Below are 7,228 nucleotides of genomic sequence, written 5' to 3'. Positions count from 1 at the left end.
CAGCTAGTGGCGAATGACGTCGTCGCACCTTGGGAGACAGCGTTCCCGTAGGCTCGCCCGTTGCCGACTCTCGTCAACCTCACTAGCTCCAACGACGACTAGGACAGCGCGCCTCATAGTTTCCAGTTTAATTAAATGTTTTTATACTTAATGTAACGTGAACCCGTGGACTCTCCCTGGCCTTTGTAGCCGACGTTAATGTTTAATTAATGTTTTATATTTTTAAAATATGTGTGCTATTTCTTTCGCGCCACTTTAAAAATGGGTTGGGCCAGGGTTGGACGTAAGCGCAAACCCAAATGCGCAAGCAGAGATGAGTGTCCCAAATAGACAAAAAATTGGACAAAATGGCCTTTTAAGTCTGCGCGTCGAAGTTGCTCTAATTACTCCCATAAAAAGCGGTCAGTTTAGCATTGTTGGGCTGTGACATACCGACCCACCATGTGCGCTCTCCTTTTCCCCTCTTTCCCCTCTTTCCGTTGAACGTTATCATCTTCCTGTGTCCATCTGACACCGCAATAATTCACTGCACGCATTGAATAGAGGGTGTGAATGCTGTGCATAGACTAGCTAGCACTGTTTCGAGTCTTGGCCAGCGAGGTCGGCATGTGAGCGGTGTAAGAAACAGCAGCTGCACTTTCACTCACTCTCTCCGTCTCTCGCTCTCTCTCTCTCCTCGAGCCGCCGCCTGCACAGCGCCACAGTCGCCGCCCGAGCACGCCTCCGTCCACACCGTCCAAGGGAGGACAACGCCGCTACACTGCTAACACCCCGCACCGCAACCGTGCACGGAGGAGGCCTCGGCGTGCCGGAGAGCGAGCCACGTGGAGGGATCTGGGCTGGGGAAGCACCGCCGCCCGTGCTGTGGTTGAAGCCGCCGGGGAACGGTGTGCTGCTCCCGTCGGCCGCAGTCTGCACAATCCCATCGGTGAGTCTCTCAGATCTGTCTCTTGCACCTTTTCTCGTCTTATCCTCCTCTCCTCGCTACAGTACGTTCTCACAGTCAACCATGGCTACTTGCAGGCTTGCAGTCCGAGCCTTTTCCCTGTCTTTGAGGGGGGAAGAAGAAAGGGGCGATGGCGCAGTCGGCTGTGAACACCGTGCTCGGGAGCGTGGGAAATCTTGCAGTCCAGGAGACCACATTCTTGTGTGCAGTCAACCTTGAAGTGGGGCTGTTGAAGGAAGAACTGATGAGGTTGCAGGCCTACCTCAAAGATGTTGATAGCAAGTGGAGATCAGGAAATGCAAGGGTTGCAGTCTTGCTGAGCCAGATTAGGACTGCGGCTTATGAAGCTCAGAATGTCATTGAAGCTGCGGATTATATGGAGAAGAGAAACAGGCTCAAGAAGGGATTCATGGGTGCTATTTCAAGGTATGCTAGATTGCCGAATGACTTGGTAACCCTTCGTAAAATCGGTGTTGAAATTCAACGTGTAAAAAGGAAGATCAAGGAGATTTTTGCATGCGCACAAAATCTGAATATTAGTCTGGATAACAATGTTTTTGTAAAGGACGATTTTTCACAAGATGATGGTCCTATACATCAAAACTCTGAAGATGATGTTTTCATGGTTGGTTTTGAGGATGAGCACAAAGAAATAGTGGACAAGTTAGTTGACAATGATTACCTGCTTAGTGTTGTGTCTATAGTTGCCATGGGCGGGGCAGGAAAAACAACACTTGCTAGAAAGGTCTACACTTCATCTAGAGTTAAGGAGCACTTTGACACACTTGCTTGGGTGACTGTATCTCAAAAGTTCAAGGGTGTTGATTTACTAAAGGATATTATGAAACAAATCACAGGGCACAAGGATGAGTCTGTTGACCAAATGAAAGAGTATGAGGTGGGAAAGAAGATCAATGAATTTCTGTCACAAAAGAGGTACTTAGTAGTTCTTGATGATGTTTGGGAAACAGATACATGGGAGCAATTAAACGGAATGATTACAGTCTTTCCAGATGCAACTAATGGTAGCAGAGTACTGTTAACGACATGAAAAGAAGATGTTGCAAACCATGTTCAGATGCCAACCTATGTTCATCCTTTGAAGAAATTAGATGAAGAGAAAAGTTGGCAACTTTTTAGTAGCAAAGCTTTACCAACATACAAAAGGTCTGCCATACATGATGTGGACGAGTTTGAAAAGCTTGGGAGAAGCCTTGCAAAGAAATGTGATGGATTGCCACTTGCACTTGGAGTTTTGGGGGGTTATCTGTCTAAAAATCTAAATGCACAAATATGGTCCGATATACTCTCTGATTGGCCAGCAACCAAGGATGGACAAATGATGAGTGTCATACTGGCACGCAGTTACAAGGACCTACCAAATCATCATTTGAGATCTTGTTTACTTTATTTTGCTGCTTTTCCTGAGGATTATGAAATACATGTGCCGCATCTTATTGAGTTGTGGATAGCAGAAAGTTTCATTCCACATACACCAAACCATACACTAGAAGAAACAACACGGAGCTATGTAACCGAGTTGGCTCAAAGAAGCTTGGTCCAAGTTGTTCGCAGAAGTACGGCACATGGATGGATAGAGACAATAAGGATTCATGATATCTTACATGACTGGTGCATAAAAGAAGCAAGACAAGATGGTTTTCTTGATACTAACAACAAAACTGCAGGTCAGCTTTCGTCTGCTGGTCTCTTCCTATTAATTGATTCCACTTTTAAATTCACTATATGTCCTTGTATGCGGCTAGCTTTTTCTCTGACATGTAATGCACTCTAAAAAAATTGCAGGCCAAGCTGGTGCATCATCATCTGATAACTTGACATCTTATCGTTTTAGTTTTCAAACTTTGAGTGATCAGATTTTACCTGCGACACCTAATGTCCGAAGTCTGCTTGGCTTTGAGCCTGAAGCAGTGTCCCTTCCTAAGCTGAGATTCCTGAGAGTTCTTTGCATTGAAAAATCAACACTAAAAGATTTCTCCAACGTAATTGGTGGGTGCATTCACATAAGATTGCTTAGGTTGAGAAATTGTGAAGATGTGGTGCTCCCTTCTTCAATTGGCAAACTGCTTTACTTGCAGACTATAGATCTCAGATGCACAGATTTGATGTCAGTGGTACCAAGCTCTCTCTGGGATATTCCTACTCTAAGGCATGTTTACCTTTCTAGTGTGAGAAATTTTTCTCCACCACCACCTGCAAGGAGTGTGCGACTGCAGCTGAAAGAGCTACAGAGCTTTGTGTTGGATCTTTTTCCTGCAGCCGAAGGAGACCGCTTGGGTTTCCGCTGTCATGACATGATGATTTTCTTGGGCCAGCTGAATCAACTAACAACCTTCTCCTTTTCGGTGTACCCCAGTATACCAGTGGAGGTGCTCAACATATTTCTAAACATGCCTCACCTGGTTGATATTAGTCTCCGCAAATTTAATGGGCTCGATAAGCTGCCTGCTGTGTTCCCACAAAGCGTACGTCGTCTTGTTCTATATGCTAATGTCATAAAACAAGACCCGATGCCGATCCTGGAGAAACTCCCCTGTCTTGTGGTGTTGGAGTTGAGGACCATGTGTGGGTACAAAGGCCAGACCATGTGCTGCTCTGCCCAAGGGTTTCCTCGGCTGCAAGAGTTAGAACTTGTTAATTTTTCCGCCGAGGAGTGGAGGATGGAGGTCGGGGCAATGCCAAAGCTCTCCCACCTGGCACTTCTAGGGTGGAAGATGAGCAAGCTCCCTGATGGGTTGCTGCACCTTCCGTCCCTCAGTTACCTGATGCTGGACCAGATTTCTGAAGATGACAACACACCAAATGAGCTGCGGCGGAAAGGATGCGAGGTACGTACATACGTAGGCAGCTTAAGCTTAGTAGCTCTTGTCCCCCTTCCATTTTCTTTGATATCTATATCTATGCATGTCTGTTTGTCCACACGTTAATTAGTTCCAAATATTAAGGCGGTTGATCACTAACGACCCCAATCTTTATATGCTGCCGCACCGTAGCAAATCAATACTAGTGAGTAGTATTTTTCTTGGTTCGGATGAGTTAATGTTCGTTAGTTCCAGGATCAACTTCACTGCCTCCGTACGCTCAACATAGTTATTTTCTTCCCCGCAAAAACAAAACTAGTATGTTATTCTCTTATGACAGCTTCTTTTATGTTTGAGCAGGTGAAGGAGAGATGGACGAGATGGAAAATATCCTCCTCCCAATCCTGGAATTCTCCCCTTGAATCCATCTCTCCCTCCTCCCAATCCTCACATGTCTCCTCCTCCTAAGTCGAAGGTCTCTCTCCAAAAAAAGGTGCAGCCGCCCTCCCTCCGTCCAGATCCGCCCTCCCGATGCCAATCCCGTCGCCTCTCCGATCTCCCGTGCCGTCGCCCGGCCCTATACACGATGGATCCGAGATAGTCTAGGAGAGTGCCAAGGTCGCCGGCTGCCTCACCCCAGAGCTCGACGAGCTCAAGGCTGGCCTATGTCCCCGCTCCCTCGGGGACACCACCGCCTCCCCGGCGGCAGAGATGAAAGTACCAGTTCATTTCTAGTGCAACATGTACATACAGTCCAAAAATTGTGTTTTATTCCTTGTACAGAGCCATGTTTTACTTGCTCACAAGTCACAAGAGACCCATATGCATTAATTCATGAATACTTGAGTGCTTATGAATGTGGACCGTTGGTTGTGTGGCCGTTCCTCCAAAATGGTCATGCTTGGCGTTGGCGACTTAAGCTTATTCTCCCCTTGTTACACATGGAGCAATTTGTTTTAAAACTTTCGATGTTCTTTTGTGCTACATTGATATATCCGTGTTGTATTTCCCGGTGTGCTCGGTGCGGCGAAGCACACATACCCTTCTACTAGTTCTAATATCTTGACAAGGACGGACATGTATTTCCAAATTTCCCAAAGCAATGACTAATTCTCATAATACTTCTAATTCATCAGTCCGGCTCTGCTTGACCGGGTGTGGCCACAATTTGCTTGCGCCGGATCAATTGATGTTAATTAGTGTCACAAGATCAATTTTCAGGGCTCGTGCTCAACAAAGTAATTTTCTTATGAGTGCTTTTTGCTCAAGTGTAAAGGGAATGATACTTCAAGATCTTTACGGGGATGGACGAGAGATACTTCAAGATCTTTTTTTCTTCCATAAGAAGCACGGTTTTGCTTCCGCGAGAGGCACATATTTACTTCCGCGAGAGGCATGGTTGTACCTCTCGAAAACACAAAAAGAACGTGTTTTTTTTTTCGCGAGAGGCACGGCCGTGCCTCCCAGAAACGAAAAAAATACGTTTCTTTTTTTCCCTTAGGTCGTTTTTCTTCTGTGAGAGGCACGGATTTGCTTCCGCGAGAGGTACAGCCGTTCCTCCCGGAAACGGCTTTTGTAAAGTGAATTTTTTTTTTTGCTCCCAGTGTGGTTTTTTCGTCCGGTTTTTTCGACAAAAAAGTTTGTCAAAACCTTTCAACATAGGATCTAGTTTTGAAGATCTCAACGCGAGGAATCCAACGGTGAAAATGGTTTGAGATTTGGATGCACGGTTTAAAAAAGAAAACATTTTGAATGAACAGATCTACGAAAAAAAATGGAAAATTCCCGTTTGCGACAAGTGGCGCACATGCAATGCGCCACTTGTCGCAACCTGGAAGGTGGAAGTGATCTTTGAAAGGAGTATTTCTTAATTAGTGATTTCAGTTTATCCCTTATTGTGAGCAATAAGATTCGCGTGAAGGTCGCTATGAGCGTTAAGCTGGCACGGCCCAGAAAGAGTGTGTTCGCTTGAGTTGGACGGGTTCATGAACAGTTTCTCAGCCAGTTTGGGAACCTTCTAAAAGGTTTCGAGATAGTTTTTACCGGTTTTCGGAACCTAGGTTTTTGAAACTTATTTTCCTGCATTTTTTTTCCTTTTTTTCTATTTCCTTTTTTATATAATATTCATAAATTCTTTAAAAATTGTCAAAATCTTCAAATTTTGTTTGGACTTTCATAAATTGTTTCTTTTCTCCCAAAAAAAACAATTGAACTTAAAAGTAGTTCATGTTTCTTCAGAAAACATTTCACACTTTAAAAAATGTTCAGTTTTTCCAAGAAATATTAGGAATTTTCAAATTCTGTTTGCAATCTCAAACAATGTTCACAAATTTGAAATATCTTTTGTGCATATTTTTTCATGTCTAAGAATAAATTTTCTAAATAATTAATATTTTCAAATTCGCAAGATTTTTTTGAATACGTGAATCTTTTTGAATTCATGAATATTTTTAAAAATTGTGAATAAATTTTGAACTCACAAATATTTTTTGAATTCACTAATATTTTCTGAACTCACAAACATTTTTAAAATCCCTGATTTTTTATAAATGCAAACATTTTTTGAGAATTTATTGACTTTGGTGAACATTTCTTTGATTTCGTGAATATTATTTAAATTCAGGAACTTTTTTCTATTTTGTGAACATTTTTTGGATTTTTTGTGAAAATTTTTAATTAGAAACCGACCGAGGAAAAAACAAATGACCTAAGTAAAAAAACACATAGGAAAAAAAGGTGAAAAAACCGCATTATTGGGCCGCCCAATAGCAGCGACTTGAGCTGTTCCGGTCGCTACGAGCGACACATATCATCGCCCATATATGCAAGCAATGCCATGCATTAAAAAAATATGATTAGACACAGCAGTATAGCACGAAGCATTCCGGCTTTGCGATGGAGGGGCTTCTTTGCGGCGTCCAAATGTCGAGGAAACGCACAAGAAAACCAAGCTAACGACCATAGCGGGCCGGCCACGTTAGCCATAGCACCAAGCGTTCCGGCTTTGCGAAGCTTTCACAAGGTTTCTTTTTGATTTTTACCGCTTTTGGTAACCTTCTAAAGGTTCTGGTCCAATTTTTTCTGTTACTGGTTTTTTATTTTATAATTTTTCAAATGTTCAGATTTTTCAAAATGTTTTGGAATTTTAAAAATGTTCACAAATTTTAAAAATTGTTTACATTTTTCAATAAAAGGTTCAACATTTTCAACAACTGACCATGTTTTTCAGAAAATATTTAAAAGTTCAGATATTTTTGAAAATGTTCGCATTTTCGTAAAATGTTCTCAAATTTTCAAAAAATGTTCACGTTTTCAAAGAAGTTCTCAAATTTTCAAAAAATGGCCACATTTTGAAAAATAATCATTTAAAACAAATAAAATTGATAGTACCCCAAGTCTCTACAGTGCCCGACTCGCTACAGCCCCCCCAGCAACAAAGTGGCAGACATTTTTTTTTTTG

General features: G+C 42.7%; 1 pseudogene; it reads left to right on the top strand.

Annotated features, from left to right (window-relative positions):
• The first annotated feature begins 571 nt into the window (after positions 1-571).
• LOC119346635 lies at positions 572-4,687 on the top strand (annotated as a pseudogene).
• Positions 4,688-7,228: the final 2,541 nt, after the last annotated feature.

The sequence above is a fragment of the Triticum dicoccoides genome, unplaced genomic scaffold (assembly GCF_002162155.2).
Source record: "Triticum dicoccoides isolate Atlit2015 ecotype Zavitan unplaced genomic scaffold, WEW_v2.0 scaffold45853, whole genome shotgun sequence".
Lineage (NCBI taxonomy): Eukaryota > Viridiplantae > Streptophyta > Magnoliopsida > Poales > Poaceae > Triticum > Triticum dicoccoides.
This window is presented reverse-complemented; position numbering and strand designations above follow the sequence as displayed.